The sequence below is a fragment of the Microtus pennsylvanicus genome, chromosome 5 (genome assembly GCF_037038515.1).
Source record: "Microtus pennsylvanicus isolate mMicPen1 chromosome 5, mMicPen1.hap1, whole genome shotgun sequence".
Lineage (NCBI taxonomy): Eukaryota > Metazoa > Chordata > Mammalia > Rodentia > Cricetidae > Microtus > Microtus pennsylvanicus.
The window spans coordinates 26251250-26277366 of record NC_134583.1 but is presented as its reverse complement, the minus strand read 5'-3'; the positions used below and the strand labels follow the sequence as shown (position 1 = coordinate 26277366).

General features: G+C 44.6%; 1 protein-coding gene across 7 annotated transcripts in view; it reads left to right on the top strand.

Annotated features, from left to right (window-relative positions):
- Positions 1–7891: 7891 nt before the first annotated feature.
- Ncoa2 (nuclear receptor coactivator 2) overlaps positions 7892–26117 on the top strand; it is a 223375-nt gene continuing 205149 nt past the window's right edge. For 3 of the 7 annotated variants that reach the window (XM_075971395.1, XM_075971390.1, XM_075971393.1), the window contains exon 1: positions 7892–8190. The gene's annotated coding sequence lies outside the window, so the exon portion shown is untranslated. Of the gene's footprint in view, positions 8191–8428; positions 8542–9651; positions 9780–26117 lie in introns of those variants that run through there. The other 4 variants (XM_075971391.1, XM_075971394.1, XM_075971396.1 and 1 more) reach the window with 4 other exon arrangements.

Genomic DNA, 26117 nt, shown 5'->3' with positions numbered 1-26117 from the left:
CTTCCTTTTGCCGACCACTTTAGATAAGATCAGTTGACTGTGAACTTGCTCTCCTCTGCCTTCTGTTGCACTGATTCCCCGGCTTTCCACACCGTCACTCTGTTTAGTTATTGTGGGTGTATAAGCATTGAAATTGGGAGTGTCTGTAATACAAGTGGTACTCCTGCACACCTGTTTTGGCAATGTTAGGGAATACTTTGCTCTACAGTTTCAGATTGTATTCATTTTCATTCCAGAAGCCTGTGAGGTTCTGATTAGGGCTGTGTTGGATGAGTCCCTGAGGTGAGTTCTCAAGCAAGGAAAGCTCTGGATTGGCTCTGGTTTCAGTCTTTGTCTTCTAGCTCTGTTGTCCCCGGATAATGAGGTCTGGCTCCGGGAAGAAGGGTGTGGTGGAGCTAAACTGCTCTCCTCTCTGGAGACAGCGAGCAGAAAGCTGCCTGGAGCTAGAGACAGGATCCCCTACACAGGCGCCCCTCCAAAGTGACCTACTTCCTCCAGTGAGGCCCCCTTTACTCTATAATTGACAACTTTGAAACCAGTGGATTAACCCACTGATGGGGAGCTCCCATGACCCCAGTGGTCTTTTAATTGTTGGGTGGGCCAGCTGAACCCGCCAGCACATGAGTTCTGGCAGACACTTTGTGTCTGACTAGGACTGACATTGTCACATTTAGCCTTTAGTGAAATCTTGTGGATTTCTATCAGCATTTTTTTTTTAATGTAAAGGTCTTTATATATTTTCCTGTAAATATATTTCCGAGTGTTTGATGTTTTTGTCCCTGTTGATAGCATTGAAAATTTTCCATTTCATATTATTTCTTCTTATACAGAAATTCAGCTGGTTTCTGTGTTTGCTCTTATATCCAGCAACCTTAAATTCACTTTAGTGATTTGTAAGTTCTTGTGAGTTTCTATGTATACTATCACCCCACCGGACTGGATTTTCAGAAATGTGGAAGAACTTGTCTGCATTTACACAGACACTGTCAGAGTTGAAACTCATGACAGTCTGATTTCCAGGACCTTAAAACGAGCGTTGGGGGTAATATAGGTATTTGTTGTTTAAGCAGCATGAAAGATACAATGAGAAAAATAAGGTCATGTTGAGGAAAATCTTAATGTAAGGTAAAGGGTTTGACTGTATCCTATAGATAATGAAGGATTGTTAAGTGTTTTAAGTGGGAAAGTAACAATAATAGTGGGAAGAGATATCTTGTGACATTGTGCTTTATGGTTCAAAGAGAAAAAGTTCATTCATTTGTTCATTCAATGAGCATTTTATTGAGCACACATTGTGTTCTAAGAATTGTTATAGGTACAAGAAGATAAAGGTGAAGATAACTTGTAACTTTGAGGAACAGAGACATTAATTAAGATAGAAAGAACATCCAGACAGTGGTGGCAGACGCCTTTAATCCCAGCATTCGAGAGGCAGAGGCAGGTGGATCTCTATGAGTTCTAGGCCAGCCTAGTCTGTAGAGTGAGTTCCAGGATAAGCTCCAAAGGTACAGAGAAACCCTGTCTTGAAAAACCAGGGGAAAAAAAAAGCAAAGAACAGGCTCTCAGCTAAAATCCATGAGCAATTCACAAAAGCTGCTTAATGGCCTTGCGTACATTATTGAATAACCCTGGGCCACAGGTTCCCTCTGTGTAAAGTGGGAATAGCAATACACATAATGGCTCCTTCCCTTAGAGATAAGAATGTATGGCATGTGGTGGTGGCTCACACCTAGCACTCCGGAGGTAGAGGTAGGCGGATCTCTGTGAGTTTGAGGCCAGCCTGGTCTATGAGAACTAGTTTCAGGACAGCTAGGGCTGTTACTCAAAGAAACTCTGTCTTGAAAAACGAAAAACAAACAAACAAAACCCAAACAAAACAAAATAAAAGAATGTAGGGAATAATGCTTCGCTCACTAAACACTTATGGTGGAAATCTTTAAGAGTTTTGAAGAAATCAAATATTTGGTTAAATGTTTTTATTCAGTAACCAAATTGAAGTCTAACTTTGTCCATTTCTTGTTTTTGTATTCCTGTGGTTATATTTTTTTGTTGTTTGTTTTTGAGGCAGGGTTTCTCTGTGGCTTTGGAACCTGTTTTGGGGTTTTTGAGATAAGTCCTCAGTTGGAACTGGTGTGTAACTGCCTTTGAACTCTTGATTTTCCTGCCTTCACTTGTAGCATTGGGATTACAGGCGTGCACCAGCACCACACCCAGCCTGTTTATTTTATGTTTTTATTTATTTATTTTAGAGATAGATTATCTTAGTCTTGGCTGTACCGGAATTCACTCCACAGACTCAGGGTGGCCTTGAACTCACCTCCCCCTGCCTCCTGAGTACTGTGATTAAAGGTGTTTACCACCACTCCCAAACACACACACACACACACACACACACACACACACACACACACACACATACACAAATTTATTTATTATGTATATGGTGTTCTGGGCACCAGATTTTATTATAGATGGGTGTGAGCCATCATGTGGTTGCTGGGAACTGAACTCAGGACATCCAGAACAGCAGTCAGTTCTCTTAACCTCTGAGCCATTTCTCTAGCCCGAACTTATACTTTTTAAAGAGCAAGTTTTTGATTTTATAATTTGAGAATGTACAAAAACACAGATAAATATGATAGTCATAGATTTATGAATCTAACAAAAATGTTAGGTCTGTATAAAAAAACCAGACTAAGCCGGGCGGTGGTGGTGCACGCCTTTAATCCCAGCACTCGGGAGGCAGAGGCAGGTGGATCTCTGTGAGTTCGAGGCCAGCCTGGTCTACAAGAGCTAGTTCTAGGACAGGAACCAAAAGCTACGGAGAGCCGGGCGATGGTGGCACACGTCTTTAATCCCAGCACTCGGGAGGCAGAGGCAGGCGGATCTCTGTGAGTTTGAGACCAGCCTGATCTACAGAGCTAGTTCCAGGACAGGCTCCAAAGCTACAGAGAAACCTTGTCTCGAAAAACCAAAAAAAAACAAAAACAACAACCCCCCCCCCCAAAAAAAAGCTATGGAGAAACCCTGTCTCGAAAAAAAAAAAAAAAGACAAAATTCACTTTTTAAAACTGTTTAGAGTTCCTGACAATTGTACCATAAAGAAATTGTGTTCTGCCAGGTGGTGGCGGCACACACATTTAATCCCAGCAGTCAGGAGACAGAGGCAGATCTCTGTGAGTTCGAGGCCAGCCTGGTCTACAGAGCTAGTTCTAGGACAGGCTCCAACTACACAGAAATCCTGTGTCAAAAAAGCAAAAATCAACAAATAAAACTGTGTTTGATAATTTTATGACCACACAATAAGTAGTCAACTCCTTTTTAATTTTATTAGCCTTTATTTCATGTTTATTCACTTACCTCATGTGGCCTCTTGCAATTATATTTCACTCTCATTACAATATGATGCATTCTAAGAAACTAACGCAGGATAGTAAAGATTTTTTTTTTTTTTTTTGGTTTTTCGAGACAGGGTTTCTCTGTGGTTTTGGAGCCTGTCCTGGAACTAGCTCTGTAGACCAGGCTGGTCTCGAACTCACAGAGATCCGCCTGCCTCTGCCTCCCGAGTGCTGGGATTAAAGGCGTGCGCCACCGTCGCCCGGCCAAGAAGCTCATTTTTCTGTGTGGAAAAAGTGAGGACCTTGAAAGCTGAACAGGAGTGGAAGTGAAGGCAAGAAAAATAGAAGTATTTGCTAGGTGTGGCGGTGTCTGCACACAATCCCAGACTTTGAGAGGTTGAGTGAAGATTTTCAGTTAGTTTGAGACCAGAGCCTGGGGTGAGACCAGGTTTTTGCTGTTGTTGTTTAGGTGTTTTGTTTTTTTTTTTAGGCATATATCACAGGAGCTAGGGAGATGGCTCAGTGGTTAACGTGTCTGCTGTAAGTGTGGAGACTGGAATTTGGATCCCAAGGACTCACAGAAATATCAGGCACACGTGCTGGGCCACCTGTGATTCCAGCACTTGTAAGGCAGAGCCAGGTGTTCCCCTGGAGCAAACCGGCTAGCTTGACTAGACATTCGTGTGAGTTCTGGGTTCAATGAACAGGTTGAGTGTGATTGAGCAATTTAGCAAAACTCCCCATGCCAAATGTGGCATTTCCCTCACGTGCATACCCTCAATCATGTGACCATATATATATATATATATATATATATATATATATATATATATATATATATACACATATACACAGAAAGAAAAAAATCTAAATAACAGAACCAGCAAGATGGCTCTGTTGGTAAATGTTCTTGCTATCAAGTCAGTGATCTGAACTCAATCCCTGGGATCACATGGAATAAGGAGAGAACCAACTGCCAGAAGCAAGGGGTCCTTGACCTCCACGTGCGGGCTGGGGCACCTGCAGGCCACTTTCCCAACAACATACATTATCTACACTTAAAAAAAGAAAATCAGTTTTACACTACTGATTTTCTTAGTGAATTTGTTAAATGGATAATTTACTTTTTTTTTTTTAAACTCATTTGCTGGTTTATGTTGCATTCACGATTCTGCTATTTTGGGGGAGTAGGGGAATCTTTCCTTTTTCATTTGCCATGGACTGTCAACTTTCTGCTTCTACTAAATTTCAATGACTTCCTTCCTCTTTATGGCACTAACTTTTTTCTTACTGGGTTGTTCTCTCAATAATCTACACGCTTCCTGTATCTCTGCTTCCCTCTTCCTTCGTGTCATTGAGTCAGATTATTTACTGCCTTTTTGGCCTTTTCGTTTTACATAGTCACAATGATGATTCACTCATAATTATAGCTAGCTTTTAGAAATGTATGTTTCATTGGGAAAGGGCCTTATGTAGCCCAGGTTGGCCTCAATCTTTCCATGTAGCCAAGGATTGCTTTGAACTCATCCTAGGGACTCTACCTTCCTAGAATTACAAACATGTGACATCATGTCTACTTGACTGTAGTTAGCTCTAATAAATAATTACTTCTGAGGTCTCAGAAATCTGATTCTTCAAAATCTGGAAAATTGTTTTGATAAGAATGTTTTATGATTCAGGCATATGCATATGAAGTATGTACAAGGTCAGATGCAGTAGGTCCCTTGTTTTTTTTCTGTCACTACACTAACCCATAATCAGGTATGATCTGAAAACATTAAATGAAAAATTTCATAAAACATAATTTAGAACTTTTACATTGCTTGCCATTCTATCATGACAAAATGTCATCTGCACCACTTTGAATCAAATCATTCCTTTGGGCAGACTATCTTCACTATGTATTCTACCCATACGTAAGTCTTCCTGGCTATCAAGAAATCTATGTTGTCTTTAAAAAAATGATGAAATTATAGATTGGTGTGTTTGAGATACCCTACAAAGATTTATATAACATTGATTATAGCATAGCTATCGTTTTATTATAGTAATGTCTTACTTCCTAATATATAAACTTATCATAGAGATATCTACATAAAGAAAAAAACGCCGGGCAGTAGTGGCAGGCGCCTTTAATCCTAGCACTAGGGAGGCAGAGGCAGGCGGATCTCTGTGAGTTCAAGGCCAGCATAGTCTATAAGAGCTAGTTCCAAGACAGGATCTAAAGCTACAGAGAAAGCGTGCCTTGAACTCCGCCTCCCCCCAATAAATAAAGAAAAACATTTAAAGCTTGCTACTCTATGTAATTCCAAGTGTCACTGGAGGGACTCACAGGGGCTTGTGTGCCCTGGGTCCTAGTAACAATCTAGTGAATATAAAGGTAAGTGCATAAACAAGGCCATGTACTTTGTTTTCTACAAACAGAACATAGTAATACTTGTCTGTTTGTTGGACTTATGCACAAAGACTTCATAGAGGATACAAAAGTAATAGTCTTTTGCAACCCAGAAATCACTGTTCAGTATGTGTTGATACATACGGGAGAGATTGTTACTCAAGACAGCTCTTAAGTCAAGATGTATAGATAACAAGGCTGGTTCTAAGAATACAAATTTAAAAATATAAAAACAAATGACTAATTACCATAGCTACAACACTGGTGTGAAGTCCAGACACTGTTTTATAAAGCAAAAGTTAAATGATTCCCTCAGGTTGAACTGGAGTAACTCAGTCAGAGCTGGACATGGAACTCATTATGCTACTGTAAGATTTTTTTGGTTTGTTTGATTTTTTTAGCAACAGTCATGTGTCTTGAGCCTGCAGTAAGAGGTTGTATTGAGTAACAACACAGCAATGAAGTAGGGAGTCGTTTGTTTGCACAGACATCAAGGGCAGTTTTTTTAAAGTGTTAATTCTGTTGCCATTGAGCGCTGATGGATTCTGGACTTCAGCCAAAAAAAGGGAGGACTAGAAGGCATGAAGAGTCTTAACTTTTAAATCTAAGTCTCGGAATGGGGACAGTCCTCAGAGGAGCACAACCTCACTGCTAGTATATTATGGTCTAAGAGCAGGGGAAGACAGATCATAAGAACACCCTCCATTTCCTGGTTCTGTTCCCAAGCTGGTGCAGCCTTTTGAGTCTTCAGGGAACATAATTTAGTTATTCTAGCTAATTTAAAAAAGTCTTTAAAATTTACTGTTAACACGTGTTCAAAACAAACATTCCAAACACTAGACACAGCCCTAAATTAAAAAGTGGAAGGATCCCATTGTAGACCTCCTCCTTCTGATTACACTCCCCAATGCTAACGTTGGTCACAGCTTTACAAACATTTTCTAGCCATAACCAAGCAGACATATACTTTTTTCTTTGTCCAAATAAATTGGAGCTTGAAAATATGATTAAAAAGCACGTGTTTTGCAATTAATGGCTTTGGGCTCAAATTTTTGCCACCTTGCTTACTGTGTGACCCTACAAAAAATGTTTCTTTAGGCTTTAAAGTTTTGTGAAGTATAAAAATAGCACTTACTTTGCAAGGTCTGAGGATTAAAATTGGAGTGTGTGTGAATCACTTAACGCTGTGCCAAGTCGTTACTGTTCAATAAACACTATTATTGTCTATGACAAGTGACCTTTCATAAGAGTTAAAATAAGGAAACGTGTTCCTGCCATATTTTGATAACTTCCGTTAAGCAAACAAATGTTGCTCATTTCTTTCAACTAATTATACCTAAATGGAAAAAGAAGTTGCTTTTCCAAAGAGTTAAAAAACCAAAATACATTTAAAGGGGATTCTCTGCGATAATACTCTTCCACATCTCCTCAATCCCCAAATCCAACTGAGGCTTAGATAATGGATTCCCCAATTAAAAAACAAAAACAACAACAAAACTTTTGTCGTCTCGCGGCGTGCCGAGAACGCTTCCCCCCAATCTTCCTAAACGCCGTGCAGCCTTTGCTTTGTCAAGCAATCGCAGGGTGGCACCCCTGTAGTTCGCCTCCTGTGGTCACGCCCCTCCATCCCCTCCAGACGTTAGGGACGGCAACTGGGGAGGCGTATCCTCGAAGGAACCGAGGGGACATGGTGGCCAAAGGGTGCCTCCCGGAGCTGGGTGCGGAGCTTGTCCGAGGTGCGCGCGAGGGGTGCAGGCTGTTGGCAACGGGGCCCTGCCTTAGCGCGCGCAGGAGGCTCTTCTCGGGGCGACCCTGGCACTAGGTTTTCCGCGACCTTCTCGCAGCATCGTCTTCGCCGTTGGCGGCGCGGCGTTCCCTCGGCCTCCACTCCCCGACCCGGGCCTGTCCCCTTCGCTAGCTTTCTTTTTGGGCACTGCCCTTTGCCCTCGCATGGAGTCCTCTGTTGACTCTCCCTTCACTCGCAGTCACCCATAGGTCACGGTCCCTAGACCACAGTCACCCATCTAGTCCAACTCTAGGGGCTCTGAAGTCTCGCCGGCTGGGGAGATGTTGAGGACCCCGCGGCTGGGGTAGCCACAGGGCGCCTGGGCCCACGCTCGGGGGCGCGGGACGCAAGTTTCCGCCCCGTCTCCTGCGCGGTGACAGCGCTCGCTCGGAGGCGGTCGCGGCCGGGAGGCGGAGGGCGGGCCAGCCCGGTGCCCGAGCCCCCTCCCCTGCTCGCGAGCTCGCGCGGTCTGTGTCTCTCTCCGCAAGTGCGGAGCCGCGGAGAAGGAGGAGGAGGAGGAGGAGGGAGCTGGGGGAGGATCTCCATTGAAATAAACAACCAGGCAGCAGTTATTAACACGGGAACATGGCGGCCGCAGCCTGGGCTCCCGCGGCTGCGGCGAAGGTCAGCGCCGACGGCAGCCGGCACCTGACGGCGTGACGGCCCCACTGGTAACTGCGCCTCCCCTGGGGGCCCGCGGGTGGCGGGCGGGGGGTGCTGCGTCCCCACCCGGGCCGCTGCCCTTGGTGCGCGCAGCTCGGCGGAGCCGCGCGCCGGCCGGGCGGGCTGTTGTTGTGTGCGGGCACCGCTGCCCGGGCGTGCGGAGCCCGCGACGCGCATCCTCGAGGCGCGGCCGAGCCGGGGACTCGGCTCTTGGGGGGGGGGTGGTGGTGGGGAGGGCGGGAAGACGCTGAGTCCCCGGGAGAGAAAGGAGGCGCTCGGGCACCGGGCGAAAGAGCTCGGGAGACGAGCCCCGGAGCGCGAGGCGGGCGGAGGCTGCAGCCCGCGGCGCCGGCCGAGAGGTGAGCACCAGGCCGGGAAGCTGCGGTTTGTCGCGGGTCCCTGCTCTGACCGCCTTGGGTTGCGCGGCGGAGCCCGGGGAGGCGGCTCCCGGGCCAGCGAGCGCAGCCGCGGCCGGTGCTTTCTTCCCGGGAGGCGTGCGGCGGCTGCTGCACGGGTTGGGAGCCGGGCAAGGGGCGGCAGGACCCGGGAAGTGCCGGGGATGTGTGTGAAGGTGACGCGGCTGGCAGGGGCGGCGGCGGGGACTCGAGCGTCTGGGGGCCGCGGGCCTGGGTGGCTTCGGGGCGGCAGCGCTCGGGCCGCGCAGGCCGGGCCGCGGTGGGGGCGGGGAGCTGGGGTCGGGCGGCGGCGGCGCCGCGCCGGGCTCGCCCCTGACTTAACTTTCTGGGTGCGGGCATGTGTGCCGGAGGCGCGCTGGGGCCGCGGCCGGGGGCGGGAGGCAGGCCGGGAGGTTCCGGGTTGGCTCGCCAGCGCCCCCTTTTCGTCCCCCCTCCTGCGGCCCCTGCAGGGACAGGCCCTGGGGGGGCCCCCGCGGGAAGCGGGAGGGGTCCTGGCGGCCGGCGCGCCCGGGTCACGCCCTGGACCGGGGGACCCTCTTCTCCGGGGCCCTGGAGGCTCCCGGGGGAGGCGGCCAGGGTCGGCGCCGCGGGCTGAAGTGCCCGCACCCCGCCCCTCGGGGGAGTCCTGGAGGCGCCGCGGCCGCGCTCGGGGGTGGCTCGGTCCCTGCTTCCCTGGTCCCTCCCTTCCCCCTCCCCCAAGTGGCTTCCGGGGCCTGCGGACCGAGGGGCGGGAATCGGGGACTCGAGCCCCTTCCTCGCCGCGAGCGGCGTTGGGCCTCACGCCTTAGAGAGCCTGTCACTGGTAGGGGAAACTTTCCCAAACCGGAGCCGGAGCCTGAGCACCCTCCTCCGCCACCTCGTCCTCTAATCCCACTCCCACTCCACCTCCTCCGACTCCTTCCCCTCCCACCGACCCGAATCTTGCTGGGCCTGACTGATGGGGTAGTGAGCCAATAGACGGCGGGAACTGACCTGCCGGCTATCGGTAAGCCAATGGTGGGAGCCGGAGGCAGGAAGGGGGCGGGGCTTCTTCCGACCAGTTAGGGTTGAGTTGCTCGCGGGGCGGGGGAGTCATGGAGACGCCGCGAGCCTTCCACTCTGGCGCGTCCCTTGGTCGCCCGCACCTCGGCTTGTGGAATAGTGTCACTCACAGAATCTGTGACTTGGGGAGACCTGCAGAGGTGCGCGAAGATACTGCTTTTCTCTGGTGCCGCGAGAGGCGTTGTTTTAGACATGACAAAGTCTAAAAGCCACCTCAGGATGTGGCAGTCTGTGAGGCCCGGTTTTAAATGGCATATGTTGGTAGTGGCCGTGTTCTATAGCTCAGTGCCAGGTGTACGTGCTAGGGATCTTTGGAGGTCTGCGTTAGTTTCACTAGGCTTCCGTCCAGCAGCGGGACATGAAATTGAAAGGGCACGGTAAAGCATGCAGGCGCTCGGTGGCCTCGTGTCAGGTGATTATTAGAAGTGCTAATGCATCCTTGTTCGGATGGCTTCAGTGGGTCCTCGTTTAACCAGGCCACCAATTCGCGTCGTGTACTCTCTAAGTTTTGTGTTTAGTTTTGGTGTGACATTTTACAAAGTTGTGGTTTATGCTGTGTGGATTTTTTATCTCTCTCTTGCTCCTGGGTAAACAAAATGAAGTTATCAACCAAGGCATCAGTGAGACACTGAGCATGAGTATTTAAAGTGCAAAACTAGCCAAAGAATATTTGTCTGCAGAAAAAAAGGTGAGGGGGGTGAGTGGCGTGGGGCGGGCAAAGTATAACTTCCCAGGTGACTCCCATACAAAAGATTCTTAACAATTTTTACTTTTCCTTAAACACAGATGAATTTCACAGTGTGTGGCTACTTCTGTTGTGTAAGAGGTCAAGAGCTAGCTTTGATTGTTTTAAATGTTTTGGACCAGCGAAGTGACTTTCTGGACTCCTTTCTGCCTTTCAGGAACGGGGGTAGAGTGGGGGATGGGGTGGGGTTCCCTGGGAGGATCCCAGGTTGCTCAGCGGGAATTGCGGTCTGTTAAAAAGACAACAGCTGCTGCCCTGCTTTCTGTGTGTCCGTGCTCGCTCTCCTGTTCTTTGTTGGGGAGGTCAGTCCACCCCATAGCTGCAGCTTTCCTTCTCCCGACTGCAATCCCTACTGTCTTTGAGTGTTCAGAGAGTGAGTGGTGCTAAACCAAGAATCCGTTCAATTTTGGAATCTGTCATCCAGGAATTTAATTTTGGGATTTCAGAAATATTTTATGAGCATGATACTTAGGTTTTCATACTGGGTTCTTCAGCTTTTATTATTATTGGGTTACTAAGAATTTGAGAGCGACTGTACTGCAGGGAAACAGTAGTCTGTAATACGTGACTTTCAGATTTGCAATGTAGATTCCCAATCCAGTGTAATTTTGAGCATTCTTGTAGAAATAAATTGCATTTTGCTGTAGCTTTTGAAGTGTTATTTTGGTGATAGATGAGTCAAGCCAAAGATAAAACAAGCATCTATTTGCACTGACAGAAGTGGGGAGTATTGTAAATTACTGTTCAGGATCCAGCAGCATCCAGACACTCCCACCATTAGTTAATTTGGTTACAGAGGGCCACTCTGGAGGCCTTTTCTCTTTCCCTAATTCATAAAAGCAACCTATTATTTTACTTCATTCTCTTGAAAATGTTCGTCGATTCTTGGTGGCAGAGTAGCAAGTCCCCTAATGCCAGGCTATGGGAAAACCTCTCAAGCATATGGAGACATCTAGAAAAAGATGTGCATTGTCAGCGGTGATTCCATTGTGTGCTCTCATGCTGGAGCTCAGCCTTCTTCCTCCTGGGAATTTTCCTCTTAAAAGAGAGGATTTCTTTGACTTTTAGATGTCAGGGTACAGAGGCCCAGGCTTCAAGGCAGTCACTGATGGGAGTTTAATGCTTTTGGGTGCACTTAATAATTTTTTAAAAATTTTAACCCTTCATTGGTTAGCTATAATTTAGATGACTTTCAGTGTGAGAGATCTTTTGCAGGAAATACAGAAGACAGTCAGAGGGGGGTCTTGGAATTGTTCCCCATCCCCACGCCATAGTGGTATCTTATTAAAGCAGAGTCTCTAGAACCCAGGATCTCTGATCAGGGTTCCATTTCACATGTTGGAGCTAAGAACTCTGCCTTAGCTGTTTCAGATGACAGCAGGTTACTGAGTGTACTTCTCACAGCTTGGGTCTCTAAGAGTTGTTTTTGTCCTATTGGATACAAAAGCCATTCTTTGAAGCTGTCTTTACATTGTTGGAAAGAAAAAGAATGGTTTTAAGCTTTATTTTTATTTTTTATTTATTTATTTATTTTTTGAGACAGTTTCTGTGAGTCAGTCTTGGCTGTTCTGGAACTCACCCTGTAGACCATGCTGACCTTGAACACACGTTCACCTGGCTCTGCCTTCCAAGTGCTGGGATTAAAGGTACCTGACACCACTGCCCGACTAAAGAATTTTTTTAGATTTAAGATTATTTTTTTCTGAAATGCTCAGGTGTCTTCGATAACTTGACCAGTTGTGGCACTCTGATAAAACCAATGTTTAAGACATTGTTAGCTTTTTACTATTTTCTAATTACTAGTTTTGTTTGGTAGTAGATTATATGCTTTACTGACTATTAAAAAAGATGTTTTATTTTATGTGTATGAATATTTTGCCTGCATGTATGTCTTTGTACCATAGACTCACATGCGTGATACTCACAGAGGCCAGAAAAGGGTGGCCACTTCGTTGGCACTGGAGTTAGAGATGGTTGTGAGTTGTGTGTGGATGCTGGGGACCATACCCTGGTTCTCTGGAAGAGCAGTCGGAGTTCTCAACTGCTGAGCAATCTCTCCAGACCTGTATTGATTAATTATCAGGATTATTACTTGTTTTTTCAAGACAGGGTTTCTCTGTGTAGCCCTGGCTGTCCTAACTCACTCTTTAGACCATGCTGGTTTCGAACTCACTGAGATCCCACTACCTCTGCCTCCTGAGTGCTGGAATTAAAGTCACGTGCTGCCGGGGCCACCACCACCTGGCTGCTATATTGATTTTTGAGTAAGAAACTAACTACTACCCTGTCATCGTGTGAAATCAGCCATTCAGGGGCTTTCTCTCCACTGAAGTGATGCCCATTCACAGTAATGACAAAAGCCTTGGGGTGGAAAACAAAACATTTAGACTTTCACCCTTTCCGATCACAAACTCCTTTTACCTCTTGTGTCCCTTCTAAGTGGAAAAGAGGCTCTTAGTGTTTATGCGCTTATTCTTTCTTTGTTTTCTACTTCTTGAAGGGCTTAGGATTTGCAAAGGAGAGAAGGGACACCATTGTCATATCACTCTCTAAAGCCTCTTAAAGAGAGCCAGCTGGGAAAGCTGCACAGTACAGTTCACAGCATGAGGAAAACATGCCCTCCATGGGTTCTAGATGCCACCTTCCCACAGAGGTGACAGTGGGACTTCCGTGGCTGTTTTAGAAGTCTATACAGTTTTCCTAGTTGTTGTAAACATGATAATGAAAAGGAGTGGGCATCTTAAAAGTAAAGGAATATCATTCGAAGTAAGCCTGGTTAGCAGGTCTGCAGGTAGAGCCAAGACTTTTAGCTTCTTGAGCAAAGATTCTCTGTGTTTACCAATTAATGTTGATCATTTACAACATTTCTGGCTTCATTGACTATGTCAATGTAATAGGATTTATTTTAGGACAGTGCTCATTTGGTTCCCTAGTTGGAAATGTAGCGAGCGTAAATGCGCAGAGGACCTATGCTACTGCTTCACTCTGCTGCTTCGGAGGCTCGGGGAATGGTGTCAGCAATCAGGAGGAGACTGCACATAGCTAGGTGTTGCTAACAAGTACTTTAACGTACTGCAGACCTTCATCTAGGTAGCAGTTGACAAATAGAAGGAAAATTAAAATTAGCTGTTAATTCTGGTGAAATGTTTTCCTCAAGCCAGCAAGTTCTGCTGTGTTCTGGTCCCAGTGTTCAGCAGAGTCCTTATTTGGGGCTTGATATGTAGGTCTTTCCTCTGCATTATTTCCTCCTATAGCCATTGCTTCATCCATTTATTCACAGTCATTGGTGGAGACGCCACTGCTCTGACCTTGACAGTGTACTTGGGTAGTAAAAGCTGGGAATCACAGAGCCTGACTGGAGAGGGCTCCTTCTTCCCTCTTTCTTTCCCTTACATCTTCGAGGTAGATCTTTGAAGAAAACGTTTGCCTTCATTTCACTTGATTTGTTGTATCAGTCTTTTTTCAAGTAGATACTATCTAGCAAATTCTGCTTTGATTTGGGATTGTCATCTTTTTCCTGAGAAAAATTTTATGTTTAGAATAAAAAAGTTGATGGCTCAGTCAGTAATGCATTTGCACCGCAAACTTGAGGACCCGAGTGTGGATTTCTAGTACCTATGTAAGCCTGGCGTCCTTACGGCTGTGATCCCTGGAGCTCACTTGCCAGCTAGTCTGGTCAACTGTGGACTCTGCGGTCAAGGAGAGATCCTGTTCTTAAAAAGTGCGATGGAGAATAAAGTGGAAGCTACCCCGTGTTGAGTTCTGGTCTTCACATGCACACATGTGTATGCACACAGAAATGCATATGCTTATGTACCACCCCCAAGCTGTTAAATATTCCCCTGATGGGACCACAGAGTCTGTAGTTATAGCATCACAGGGATACTGCCAGCCACCTCCTGGGGTTTTTGATGAGTTTTCATTCTTTTGGTTCTGGCCACAAACACAGAAATAGAAGTTGTTACCCTCCTGTTACAGGAGGTTGGAGTTCAAGGAGGATTCATGTGAAGGGATAGTCTGACGATGGCTTCCCATTAGGGATCTAGGTTACAGTGAATGTCCACAGAACTCTCATTTAGTTGTAAATCTGTAATAAGAAATAGATGTGGAAAAATAGTTGAAGTTCTGCAGATGCTGCCAGCAGGTCTGTCTGTGACTGGGGCTTAAAGGGCCTGACCTTGGACGAGAGGTCAGGACCTGTGAGTCAAGTGCAACCCACACCTCAACCATTCTTGAAACTTCAAGAACTTTTTGTCTTTATGTGAAGTGGGCAAATCAATGAAGTAAAATGGCGGAGTTTACTAAGCGGCCTCTGCTGAAATGGCTTTGGAGTGAGGTGTAGATGCACTTGGTTTCTTGGGTGCTGGGAAGCAGTTGTTCATAGTTGTAGCATCTCTCTCTTGCCACTCAGGAAGGAAATGGACACACAGCTGTCAGGTAACTTCCAGGGCCACACAGTAAAGCTGTGGAAGTGCTTTGGAACACCCAGGCAGCTCTTACTTCTGGCCTGCTCATTTGGGGTTCCTTCTGGCTTTAAGGCTCAACATTCAGAGCCTTAAAACATCAGTCCATTCATTTTATAAAAGCATATTCTTGTTGTCTGCTCTCTTGATGGAAAGCTCGATTGTTGGGGATAGGTAGAAAATAGTTGAGGGAACACTTTCAGGGATATAGGTTTGGAAAAGATGAGGAGTTGGCTTAGCTGTTTGGTTTCTTATTTCTTCAAACTAGATTTGATGCTGTACATGTAACTGTGGGGCCCAGATTTGATGCTGTACGTGTAACTGGGGCCCAGATTGGGTGATGCCTTTGGGCGAGTGCTGTGTTCTCCATAGAGCACCGATGGCTCTGTGTTGAGATACCAGAGACCCAAAAGAAGGCTGCTAAGATATTCAGTCATCTGACTTCTGCTATGCTATTTGTGGAATTCTTCTGTCTGCTCAATTGTTTGCAGGGAGCAGGCGCACTCTCAGGAAACTCCTGTGCTCTGCCTGGATCCGCACGCACTGCTTGTAATGTTCGCGCTGCCAGGACCCAGGGCCTGTTGTCAGATGGAAGCGCAGTGCATGGGGTTTTCTGATAGTAGCTTATGTTCCTATAACATGCTGTTCCGGACCTCCAAAGGCTTCACTTGGAGAGTGTGAGTTCCAGAATTTGCTGATGCTAACTGCTCTTTGCCCATTCCAGGCCACAGCTGAATGAGGGTGGGTTCTTCCAGCAAGCTCCATCTTCCTTATATAATCTGCTCATGGGTCATCATGGACCGACTTCCTCTACATTTGTGTCACAGTTGCTTTTGTAAGAACATTTGATATTTGTCTTAAAATTTCTTTCCATCGTTAATATGCTTACAAATAAAAAATTTGAGTTATTTTGAAAATGTAAGTTAGAATATTGAATTGTACCAGGCGTGGTGGTATATGCCGTTAATCCTAGCATTAGGGAGGTAGAGGCAGGGGAATCTCTGATTTAGAGGCCAGGTGGAGAGATAGCTAAGTAGTTAAGTGGTTAAGCCTGGTCTTCCCAAGCTCCTGAGTTTAAGTCCCAGCACAAACATGGTGGCTCACAACCATCTGTAATGAGATCTGGTGCCTTCTTGAGGAAGAGACATACCTGGACAGTCGTCCTCTTCAACTTAGATCGTGAAACCCAATATGGACCAATTACAGAACCACCCATGCATTCAGCATTGCCAGGGCATAAATTTCATTTTCATTTTTAGCTTCAGCATTGCCAGGGCATAAATTTCATTTTCATTTCTCATTTCTAGTCTACGTAGTGAGTTCCAGGACAGCCAGGGCTATGTAGAAAAATGCTGTATCAAAAACCCAACCCAACCCAAACCAAAACATTTAGCAATATATATATATTGGTCTGAGGATATTGCTCAGCACTATTCTCAATGGTCCTTGATCATCACTCATTTCTTTTTTTTTTTTTTTTTTTTTTTTTGGTTTTTCGAGACAGGGTTTCTCTGTGGCTTTGGAGCCTGTCCTGGAACTAGCTCTGTAGACCAGGCTGGTCTCGAACTCACAGAGATCCGCCTGCCTCTGCCTCCCGAGTGCTGGGATTAAAGGCGTGCGCCACCACCGCCCGGCTGATCATCACTCATTTCTAGGCCATCTTTAGAGCCTGTCGAAACAAAGAATTTTTTTTTTATTTATTTTTTTGGTTTTTCGAGACAGGGTTTCTCTTGGCTTTGGAGCCTGTCCTGGAACTAGCTCTGTAGACCAGTCTGGTCTCTAACTCACAGAGATCCGCCTACCTCTGCCTCCCGAGTGCTGGGATTAAAGGCGTGCGCCACCACCGCCCGGTGAAACAAAGAATTTAGGTAGTTATGATTAACATTTTTTCAAAAGTATTTTTACTTTGTGTGTATGAGTGTTTGGCTGCACATTTGTCCATGCATCAAGTACATGTCTGGTCATCTCTGGTGTCCACAGAAGCCAGAAGACATCAGATCCCCAAAGACTGGAGCTATAGATAGTTTTGAGTGGCTATGTGGGTGCTGGGAATCTCCAGGGAATTCTGAAAGCGCAGCCAGTACTGTTTCTTAGCCACTGAACCGTCTTTTTAGCCTAAGGAACAACCTCCCCCACCCCTTTGGTTTTCTTTCTTTTTTTTTTTTAAATATTTTTATGGTTTATTTAACTTTATTCCCTTTGGTTTTCTGAGACAGGGTTTTTCTAAATATCCCTGGCTGTCCTAGAACTCACTCTGTAGATCAGGCTGGCCTTGAACTCACAGAGATCTGCTTGCCTCTGCCTCCGGAGTGCTGGGATTAAAGGCATATTTCACCACTGCCTGGCAGGAACAATTTTTTAATGATATTATTAATGTATGTGTATGTGGTATTATTCTATTTTACCCATATATTTTTGTGGTGCTGTATATCAAGCCCAGGGCTCCAGTGTGCTAAGCACCAGATTCATATTATACGTAAAATCCTAACTGTATGTGGATGGTTGGAATCCTTCATAACTGTAACATTCACTTAGCACTCAGTCACTTTTGAGTAGTTATTGTTGGGATGGGAGAAGGAGATTGTTCCATATGTACTCGTTAGCCTCCCAAGTAAGGAACAGAGAAATCCACTACTGCAGATTCAACACAGTGATGTCTTGGCCTGGGTATTAACGGAGACTCGGGCTTGCCAGCTCTAGAGGATTCCTGTCCCTGCTGCCTGTGCTGCAAGGGGCTGTGTGTAGAGGAGAAGCACAAGCCACGCACCCACCAGTCACTGCTCACTCGTGTAGTGGAAGTTGGAATGATAAATAAGTGCACTGCTTCTCACTGGTTCCACCAGGGTTGGCTCTGTACGTTTTCCCCCTTTCCCTTTCATCCTTTGCTCCTAATCTCTTTCCCCTTCCCTAGATATAATACTGGAGACATGGAGATAAAAGATGGGCAGAGTCGCAGTGATGGGGGAAGATGTGATGTGTGTGTGGGGGGTAGGGGTCAGAAGTTTAAGTTTATCCTCAGCTACACAGTGAATGTAAGGTTTGTCAGGTGTATGTGACTCTGTCGCCTCTACCCCTTCCTTTCCCAGAGGAAAAGAATTATTTTCTGGAATTCCGTTTGAGCCTTGTTTATTCAGTGTATATTCTTGCTGAAGTCTTAAGTTGTATTAATGTCTTGATGCCTTAAGGCTTTTCCATTCAAGGCTGGTGGAAAATTCCCTGGAAATGTAAGTTTTTGTATTCACCACCATCAGAATCTTTGCAAAGTAAACAGGTGATATAAAGACTAGACTAGTGAAGGAATCAGAAGTCCCCTGGAAAGCTTGGTGGTTGGTGTATGATGTACCTTTATCTTAATCAAGTGGCACATGTAATTATGAACTGAAGACGAATGGAAGACTAAGATATTAGATGTAATACAAGAAAATAACACAAACATCACTGATGATTGGAAATATGTATTGATAGTTATCGCTTCCCTTCAAAAACCCAGCATTGTGCTTGGATATTGAAGTGGATGGGGACCACAACACTGGAGCTTGAGCTTGCCAGCACTTAGGCAGGAAGCAGCTGGGCTGCCACACCTGGACTGGCCTGGCCCGCTTCCTTTCAGTATCATGCTCTGTGTGAGGGAGGAGGTGGTGTGTGGGGAAGAAATGGGGAGGAGGTTGGGGCAGCCCCCCATCAGCATCTGCATCTGGATATCTCCCCAAGAACTGGCCTGGGCTACTCTGTGCATGTCATTCTAGTGTGCATGCATGTTTTAACACCAGTGTAAAGAGGGACTGTGCAGGGAGGTCTGTAAAATAATCAAGGCAGAGGAAAGCAAGAAGAGTGTGTCCATCTCCTTGCATCTTGATGTATTAGTACTTTACTAAGTACCAAAGCACTGGTGACTGGTGTTTCTAGTCAAGGGAAGAAAGAAAACAAATGCATGATGACATGAGAACAGAAGGGAGCACACCAAGACAACTTTCCATATCTGTTCTTCAAAAGAGCAGGAACAAAAATTCTTGGATTCATCTGTAAGACATGTGTAATATCCATTGTGTCCTGTAAATATACCTAAAGTGTGCACATCTGAATGATTGAGGAACTTATACTTCAGAACACGTGTTGTGTGCATGTGTACATATACCATGTGTACACACACATACTATACACAGACATTATACATATACCCACACATCATACATATGCACACACACTGTACGTATATACATGGTACACGTATACATATTGTCTTAGGGCTTTTTTTGTTTTGTTTTGTTTTGCTTTTTGAGACAGGGTTTCTCTGTAGCTTTGGAGCCTGTCCTGGAACTAGCTCTTGTATACCAGTCTGGCCTCAAACTCACAGAGATCCGCCTGCCTCTGCCTCCCGAGTGCTGGGATTAAAGGCGTGTGCCACCCCTGCCCGGCCATGGTAACTCTTATAAAGGAAAACATTTAACTGAGGCAGTGACTTAACAGTTTCAGAGGTTTAGTCCATCATCACGGTGAGGAGCATGGTGATGTGTAGGCAGACATGGTGCCAGAGAAGGAGCCGCTGCATGTTGATATGCAGTTAGCAGGAAGTAGACTCTCACTGGGCATGGCTTGAGCATGTATGAGATCTCAAAGCCTGCCTCCACTATGATACACTTGCTCTAGCAAGGCCAAAAAAGCCATACCTCCCAATAGTGTGACTTCCTTTGGGAGTCATTTTCTTTCAAACCACCGCACACATACACACACACACACGCTCACACACTGTGTGTGTACACGTGTGTGTGTGTATATATATATACTGTACATATGTGCATGCTTATCTCTCACTGCAGACAGTGTGTAGAACAGCTGAACAGCCTAAAGACTGTTTTGGCTGGCACTTAAATCTGCTTCTCTGCTGTAAGTCATTTGTAGATTGATCTTCCCACAACATTTCTTTCCTAATAATGTAATTTCCCACTTATTATAGAATGATAACGCCAAATACTTAACCTTCGAGTCTTTCTGTTTCTACTGTGTGCATCAAACTTTGTTCCGAGGAGTGTTGTCTTCCTGTGGATACATGTTGTGTTGTAACTTCATTTTCTCTTGATTTGCCTAGAGAAAGCAGATGAGTTATTCTAAAACTTAGGAAGCATGCCTTTGACATGAAAATTATTTTAGGAATTCCTGTTGCTAATCTTAACCCTGAAATAATGAACAGAACAAAAGGAGTCCAAAAATGTTCCAAAGTCATTACTAAGTTGCTCAATGAACCAATTATAGATTAAAATTGTCCTACATGAACGGAAGCAAATCCACTGTGCTTGCCTCAGAAACAATTAACACATTTTTGCTTTGTGACTTTGATAAAAATCAGACTTTTTTTAAACATCAGGATTTATTGGATTTTTCCTCTGCAGAGTATTGGACACTCTAGAAAAAAGAGGGATTAATAATCTCAGTTTATAGTGGAGAGGAGAAAAGCTGAAGGAAACTGGGTACTTGGTGGTTCGAGAAAGGTAACAAACCAAATGGAACACAAAGATAGGATGCCAGGGTTGGCACTGCTTCTATTGAAGAAGCAATAATGAGAACAGAAGGATTACTTGAAGGGCTAATGCCTCAAGAGATGATGAAATTCTACAATTATCCAAAGAGCCTAGCCTTTAGAGTTCACACACCATATTTACTATAATTACACTTGTGAAAATATTCTAATTCTCCAAAGTTTACTTATATAAAAAATGTATTATGTGTGTGTGCATGCGTGCACATAGATGCGGGTGCTCATGGAGGCCAGAGGCATTCCATCCCTGGAGCTGCAGTTAAGGTAGTTGTAAGCCCCTGACTTTGGTTCCCTGGAAGAATAGTATGTGCTCTTAACCCTTGAGCCTTCTCTCCATCCCCAGCCCCCAATTTTAGCTTGTTTTGAGACAGTAGCTCACTGTGTAGTACTGACTTTCACAGAACTCACTATGTAGACTAGAAATCCTCCTGTCTCTGCCTCCAAGGTGTTGGGATTAAGGGTGTACCCCCACTCATGGCTTTAGTACTACCCATAATTTCTCATTTTAATTTGCAGAGTAAGTCAGAAGGCTGTCTGTCTGTCATCCGTTAATATTGGGTCAACAGCCACTGACCATATTAAGTACAGCAGGCCAGGCCTCAGGTGCAGGAGGCTCTCTCTTGTTCTAAGCTCTGCAAAATATCTTAAAGACAACTTTTAAAATAAGTTGTTCTTACACTTTTTGTTTTCCTGAAACGAAAAGTTTCAAACTACGTAAGTATTGGAGCATGGGATGTCCTAACGATTCTCTCTCTCTTCCTCTCTCCCCCTCTTTTCCTTGTGAAAAATTCCTTTCCAAAGGATGGGAAGGACAATGAAGTGAGTGCCTGTGTGAATTTCATACACACATCTTAGGTAGGACTATTCTCTCTCCCCCATCCTCTCTCAGTGTGTGTAGGACAAACCTTTCCGAGTTATGTGGCAGATAGCGTTCTTCACCCATAAAGAACATCTTAAAAGCGCTGTCTAGTGTCAGCACACAAACACACCCAGGGCTGTACTCAACCATCAGAATGAATGCCTGATGTCTTCTGTCAGTTTTCTCAGGCATCTTCAAGTGCCCCGTTAAGCTTTGGTTTTCAAAGCTGAACCTAATCCAGTTCAGAGTCTAACGAAGCTCACTCATTCATCTTCTTTCCTAGCTTTTATTCCTTTGAATGGTGTCCAGCACCCATAGCTTGTTTCTAAGAGTTCAATCAGTTGTCCCTGTGGGGGGCTTGTTCTGTCAGTTTGGGGTGTCTTTTGTTCTCCAGAAGAGTTAAGAAGTTGCTGGATAAGTGAGTGAGGTTGAACATGACCCAAGAAGCCCCTTTGAGACCTTACTGTTCCATGGAATGACTTCTTGGCCATTTTTACCGAGTCTTCCTATAGTCTGTTTAGGTTTCTAACCATACTGCGATCATAAGGACAATTTTATTAAGGCAGTAGTCTCAAATGACAAGTAACAAGGATAATTTACTTTTTAATTTGTTTCGTAGAACTTTCCAGACTTGTCATTGGTACATTATAGGATAATCTTATTGTTCTTGTCATTTTATATTACGATATATATGCACATATATATTTAAACATATATCCTCCCCCCATAATACTAGGGGTTAAAACATGCTAGAGGCAAGCATTCTACTGACTACATCCCTAGCCAGAGTGTGACCCCTTTTAAAATGGAATTTTGTGTGTGTGTGTTTTAAATAAGAATTACCCTTTTCTAATTTTCTGCATCTTATCTGCAGTGAATTTGGATACCAGAAAACAAGGTTTGTTTTGTTTATTCAGCAAAAATTTAATGAGTGCCTTTTATATGCCAGGCATAGTAGTACGGAGTAAAAAGAAAAGAAATGGCCCTGTCGAGGAAGCTCTCACAGTTTAGGAAAGGAAAGAGATTTAATTACTGTGCAAATGTATTAGAATAGAGAATAGCATTCGAGGACTTACAGATACTCCAACGAGCAGTACAGTTTGTTAGGTGTAGGCGCTGGCGGGATGCCTTAGTTTTGAATTGAGCTGCAGACACCACCTGCCACGATGTAGAAAGGCATTCTGAAGAATGGCATTTTCGTAAGGTGTAGATGGAAATGTTACTGTGTGTTCCCGGTTCCTCTCATTTGATAAGCACTTTTATTAAGAGCAACATGAGAACCGGATGCTTGCCCATACAAGAGCCTTTTTGTGTTTAACTTGCAGTGACTGCCACTTTAAACTTGGTGTTGTCATGCTCACAGAGGTTGGGAGTAAGAATTGGAAAGATGGACATGATTTCCTGGCTGTGTGATGGCTGCATTTCAGCTAGGAGGCTTCAGAACTAGGCCTGATGCAGGTTCTTGGTAACATCTGACCTGGGGCTATAGGCTGGAATCTCAGAGCACACCCTATCCCCACAGTGTTGGCAGCTGGGATTAAAAAACAAAAGCCAGTTGTCTTAAGAAAGCTGTATTTCACTTGTGACTGCCTCAGAGGTTGTGTAGGGTTACTTATTCCTGTGTTGTGAGCCTCCTGAGTTGGACGGTCAGTGGAGACAGTGAAGATGAGCAGGTCAGATCGGATGCTAGAATGATCTCTGGGAGCCGTATGTATCACAGGCTAGCGAAAAAAAAAGCCAGTCTTAACACTACATCCATGGCAGTATTTATAGTAAGACAGAACTTTTTGATGTTCAATGACCACTCCCCCCTTTTTTTGTAGGGAATTTGTTTCAAAAAGAAGTTTGATGGTGATTAAGTATATATTGTATTCACTAGTCATTTAGTAATGATTAAGAATAGTTTGCTTCTGGCTAGGAGTGGTGGTGCACACCTTTAATTCTAGCACTTGGAGGCAGAGGCAGGTGGATGTCTTGAGTTCTCTACCAGTCTGATCTACAGAGTGAGTTCCAGGACAGCCAAGGCCGCACAGAGAAATCCTGTCTCAAAAAACAAACAGAAAATATAAACCAAACCAAACCAAAAAGAATATTTTGCTTCTGGCTAGACTTGTTCTCTTGGGCAAATGTTTGAATGTTTCCTGTCCTGTATCCCTGATCCTTGCATTGGATGGCCTGGCACTCACTAGCCTGGATTGACCTCCAGCTCTTGAACATGCTCCTACCTCAGTTTCCCCGTTTTGGTGATTATAGGCATAAATAGCCCGACTTGCTTCTAAACCTTTTTTGTTTGGTGGGGATAATAGTTGTTAAGATCTTTCATTATTAATGAATTGTAATGAATTAGAAATCTGGTTTTAAAATAAATCTGTTTTAGATTCCTAGATTATCATAAAGGAGAATTGAAACATTAGCCTTTTTAAAACTTACTTTTTTTTAAATTCTGGAATTAATTTTAAAAAATTCAAGGCAATTTTTTTTATATTTATTTATTTATTATGTATACAATATTGTGTCAGTGTGTATGTCTGTAGGTCAGAAGAGGGCACCAGACCTCATTACAGATGGTTGTGAGCCACCATGTGGTTGCCGGGAATTGAACTCAGGACCTTTGGAAGAGCAGGCAATGAATGCTCTTAACCGCTGAGCCATCTCTCCAGCCCCTCAAGGCAATTTTTTTAACAGCTTATGGTTATATCATGCATAACTCTTTTTGCTTTGTTTGTTGAGTATAGCTGCAGGTTTCTGTCCTAGCTGGTCCCACAGCTGTTCAGTCCTAAAGAAACACATACAGAGGCTGATATTAATTATAAACTGTTTGGCCTATTAACTCAGCTCTTACCATAATTCTTGTCTATGTTTAGCCACGTGACTTGTTACCTTTTCTCAGTAAGGCATTCTCTTCTTATCTGGCTAGTGACTGGGTCTCTGCCTTTCCTGTTCCCAGAATTCTCCTAGTCCCGTTGTTCCTCCTATACTTCTTGCCTGGTCACTGACCAGTCAACATAAACCAACAGAAGTGACAAATCTTTACAGTGTACAAGAGCATTCTCCCACAGCAGTTGAGACAAAGTCTTGCTATGTGGCTCAAATTCAGGCTGTCCTGGAACTCATGATCCTGCTTTAGCTTCCGGAGTGCTGGGATTGCAGGCATATAGTACTGTGTTCCATTGTGTGGACTCTTGACTGTCAAACCAGAACTCTGTCCAGAGCAGTAGTCCTGCAAGCTACCAGGTGCTGACTAATAATTAACCAGGTGCCTCTGAAAGCCCAGAGTGGTTCAGCCTTTTACTGGGGAGATGCTACAAGCATGGGTGACCCATTGTCCCTGTTCCAAGAACTAGCAAATGTTAGAGTGCATTAGTTATCTACTTTGTCTCTCAAATTCCAAGGTCTTATTTGTAGAGACTTAGAAAAAAATATGGGTGGGTCTAGAAGTAGACTTTTAAAGATGTGGTGGGTTGTGATCTGTGATGAACCTTTGGACTGTTGTAAGTGCCACCAGACATCAAGTGTAGGCAGAGCCCTCGCCTCCAGTCCATAAGTTTGTGAGGCTCTGGGTTTGGTCCCCTGCACTGAAGCTAGGGTGGATTCCAGAGATCTGGGAAATAAAGGGTAATAGTCATCGTGGGCTGGCAAGGGGAGATGACTGTAGGGTGCTTGGGCTCACTCTTTGTGAAATCTCCCATGCAGGAAAGGAACCTGAGGGAATATTTTAAGTTCAAGGCTATATTACCAATTTAGTGATATCCTGATCTCAAACTAAATATTAAGTAAACAAACAAAAAATGTATCTCACTGGTATAGTATATGACTAGTAAGGTTCTAGGTTAAGTCCCTAGCACTGTGTGTGTGCACGCGCAGTAGCAGAGACAGAAGAAAACTGTTGTGTGCTGTGCAGGAGTGGCTGATGCTATCCTGTGCACCGCCACATCCAAACTCACTCTGGAAAAGGCATTTAAACTTCAAGGATCAAACAAGATCTTGCCATGAGGTTTTTCTTTTAGATACTTTTAGGAGATGATGTCTTGAACACAGAGTATAGAACCTTGCTTAGACAATCACAAAAGTTGTGGGATGTCCTTTTGGGAGACATTAATACTAAGTTCCATCAGAATTTGGATGTCTTTGAATGCAGTAGATTGCTTGCTTTTCAAGTCCATGAAAGCAGCTTAGTTGACACTGCTGTCTGGTGTTGTATCTGTATATGGGTGACCTTGTGTCCTGGTTTCTTTAAATGTTTCCTATCATTATTCTTACTTTCATCATTATCATTGTCTGTGGTGATTAAATATTGACACATATTGGTGTTGTTTCAGTCTTTGCTAGGTTTTTGGGTTTTAACTTGAAGTAGATTGTTTTAATTTTTTAAATGAGAATGTTCCAAAGGAAGTCAGTCCCAAAGACAAGAACTACCTGTGTTGGGGTTTTCCATGGCCCAGCTTTTAGTTAGCCTGCTTTCTTTGCCAACTAATGCACTGTCCAGGATTGCACAGGGTCACACTGCACACTTAGGTTCAAGTCTGAGAAGCCATTTGGAATGTTGTGTATCAGCTGTTCAGAGTAAATATGCTCCCATTTTGTTAGATTAGAGGATGGCTTTTATTACCCGTTAGCACACAGTAGGATTAATTCATGCTTCTCAATGTGCCGTCTGGTTATGGATTTTCTGTCCCTTTGTGTCCGTGAGGTTCCACGCAGTCACTGGTGCAGCCGACAGCCATATTTTATACAGGGATTGGGAACAGGGTGACTTAAAATCAGTTAAGTGTCTGACTTTTAAGGGGAAAAAGTAGTTATTTTAACTACTGGGAGGTGGCAGGGCGTTTAAATTATATTGAAAATATCTGAAGAATGAAGTACATAGAATTCATATTT